The sequence below is a fragment of the Ailuropoda melanoleuca genome, chromosome 13 (assembly GCF_002007445.2).
Source record: "Ailuropoda melanoleuca isolate Jingjing chromosome 13, ASM200744v2, whole genome shotgun sequence".
Taxonomy (NCBI): Eukaryota; Metazoa; Chordata; class Mammalia; order Carnivora; family Ursidae; genus Ailuropoda; species Ailuropoda melanoleuca.
This window is the reverse complement of record NC_048230.1, coordinates 12,778,243-12,781,308: the sequence shown is the minus strand read 5'-3', so window position 1 is coordinate 12,781,308 and position 3,066 is coordinate 12,778,243. Positions and strand designations below refer to the sequence as shown.

The 3,066-nt window shown below is 35.7% G+C and overlaps 1 non-coding gene across 1 annotated transcript; it reads left to right on the top strand.

Annotated features, from left to right (window-relative positions):
- The first annotated feature begins 2,334 nt into the window (after positions 1-2,334).
- LOC117795856 lies at positions 2,335-2,438 on the top strand. The gene has a single exon (XR_004620008.1). It is a non-coding gene; the product is annotated as a small nucleolar RNA U13 (small nucleolar RNA).
- The last annotated feature ends 628 nt before the right edge of the window (positions 2,439-3,066 follow it).

Sequence of the window (3,066 nt, the reverse complement as noted above, 5' to 3'; positions counted from 1 at the left end):
TCAGCTAGAAGGATTAACCAGTGGTTTTTAAATACACATTATAAAAATCCAGTTAAAAATTAGTCCTTTGGCAATTTTATTTTATTTTTGTTGTGTAACATTTGAGGCATGCAAAAGAATAGAAGTCACATGTGTTAATACAGGGATGAAATGAATACTTGTTACCTACCACCCGTCTAAGAATTAGAGCGTTACCTTTGCTTTTTGCAGCATGTGCTTCTCCTTGTTCCATTCTTCTTCTACATGTCTGAAGAAGTAACTACTATCTGGAATTTTGTGTATTTTCCTGTTGTAGTCTCTTCAGGCTGCTATAACAAAATACCACAGGTGAGGGCTTTTAAAAAATAGAAATTTATTTCCCACATTAATAGAGGCTGGAAGTCCAGATTCAGGGTGCCAGCTCAGTCAGCTTCCACATCTGATGAGAGCCCGCCTTCCAGTTCATATGTGGCCATTTCTTCACAGTAAGCTCACATGGTGGAAAGAACTACTAGGGACCCTCTTGGCTTCTTTTATAAGGGTACCAATCCCATTCATGAGGGCTCTGGTCTCATCACTTCCCAAAGGCCCCACCTCCTAATATCATCTCATTAGGCATTAGGTTTTGACACGTGAATTTTGGGGGGGACACAAACATTCAGTCTATAGCAATTAGTCTCTTGTTTTTTAAGATGATTTAATCATGCATGTATGTATTTCTAAGCAATATATTATTTAGTCTGTGAACTTTATAAAAATGGTATTCTGTATATAGTTTTCTGCCACCTGCTTTTTTCACTCAGTCTTATGTTTTTAAGATTCATCCTAAGATTATGTCCTAAGATTCATATGTTGTTGCATATGGCTGAAACAGTGTTTTATGACCTACTTTTCCACTCATTCTTGCATTTCTAAGCTACATCCTTGTTGCTGTATATCTGTAGGACCTTGGGCTTTCCCTCTCAGCCAGAATTTCCTTACATTAAAATAGAAATAATAACAGTAACTACTACCAAACGTTGTTGTGAGCACTAATAAATTATTGTTATATTCCTTTTTTTTAAAAAAAAAAAAAAGGTCTTCTGGTAGCTTATTGTTTGTTCTTTGTAGGTGCCCTGGCTTTTTTCTCTGGGATTTTTAAGGTCTTCATTTTTGGTATTGTGCCATTTCATCACAATATGTCTTGGTGTGGATTTTTCTTTATTTATCATGCTTGAAATATGCTGTGCTTTCTCTATCTGTGGATTTATCTTTACTCAGTTTAGGAAAATTCTTGGCCATTATCTTTTTCAATATTGGCTTTCTCCTGTTTTCTCCATTCGTTACTTCTAGTTTGATTAGACATGTTCAGCCTTGTTTTATCCTTCATGTCTTTTAACCCTTCTTTCATATTTTCCATCTGCTGTACTCCATGCTGCACTCTGAGTAATTTCTTTGGATATAGCCTCCAGGTCGCTAAACCTGTCTTTAACTGTTTTTATTATTTTTAGCAGATTTACCAAGTTGTTAATTTCAAAATCTATAGCTATTAGGCCAAAAAGTAATATTTGTTTTTTTTACTAATCTTTCTGGTCTCTTGTTTCTAAATATATTTCATTTCATGTTTGATTTCTTTAAATGGTTCATAAAAGATTATGTAATAATCTGTAAATGACAATTCCAATTCCAGTTATTCCATTCTTACAAATTATCGTTTGTTGTTTCTGTTGATCTTAACTCATGACGGTTTATGTGTTGGTGATTTTTTAAAAATCGTGAGCTTATATTTTCTTGAACTTAGTTTATGGAAATCCCAGGGGCCCAAATTGGGAGTTGCTTCACTCTAGAGAGTACTTGCATTTGATTCTGAGAGGAGATCTGAGATGCAACTGATCGGGGATCTCTAAAGCTCCTCTTGCAGAACCAGGCTCAAGGCAGGAAGGAATCTCAGGTGTGATTTCCACACCTTGCAGCGTGCCTCCAAGCTCAGTCTGCTTGTCCTGCACTGGTACTGGCACTTGCCCATGACAACTCTGGCTTTTATGTTTGCTTATTGCACCCTGCTCGTTTGAGCTCGCTTTTTTTTTTTTCTTTTTGACCCCTTTCATCAAAATCCAGCAGAACTTTAAAGTGCATATTAGTTTTGATTCAAATCAGGATTTAATTGTCTCATAGCTAATGGGCCCTCAAGTTATCTAGCTTTCCATGCTACCAGAAGTAGAGGTTTACATATTTCTAGCCGAGTAACAATTCTTGGATGAAAGTTGCAGATTCTTCTTTTAGTATAATATTAGCCTTCTCCTTTCACTAAAGTCCCTGTCACAGAACGTAGGTTCTGTGCAGAAGGAACATTCAATTAGAAGTCACAGATGTGGGATCCTATTGTAGTTTATAAGCTTGATGATTGGGTATTCACGCCATTGTGTGACATGTGGCTCCCTCAAAGCTTGTTATGACCCCCGCACATGACCTGTCTGATGTAGGGGGAAAAAAAGAAGTCAGAGATATGAATTATTGTCTATGTTACCTTGGAAAAAATTACTTACCCTAAATTATTTAACCTGTTGCTGTTAATTGTACTATGAAATGGGGATATACTTAACACCATACCTACCCATAGGTTGAAAGGATAAAATGAGAAACTGTGTTAAAAAATACATTTTATTTTGCTAAGGTGAGAAACAAAATGTAATAATTATGGTAACTAACATTTATTGAGCATTTACTATGGTTGGGAGTTTGTTAAGCTATTTATAAAGCTTTTATTGGCTCCTTACAACAACCTAATTAAATGGGTACTGATATTGTGATTTAACAGTTGAGAAAACCGAGGCTCAGGAAGACTAAAAGTGTAAGATGATGGTACCATTATTTAGGAGCTTCTTATTTTCATCATGTAATGATATCCAGTTCAGCTATTATGATGAAAAGCAGAGTATTCCTCAAGGTAAGTTAAGTACTACCATATCTCAATTTCCTAGATGATTTTCTCTCAAATAATGAGAAGTATTTTACAAGGATGCATGCTCCTCAAGATGCCTGCTATGTTAAAACTTCCATCCTGAAGAAGTGATGTGCTTTTGCTAAAAGCAACTTTAGCTATGAAGA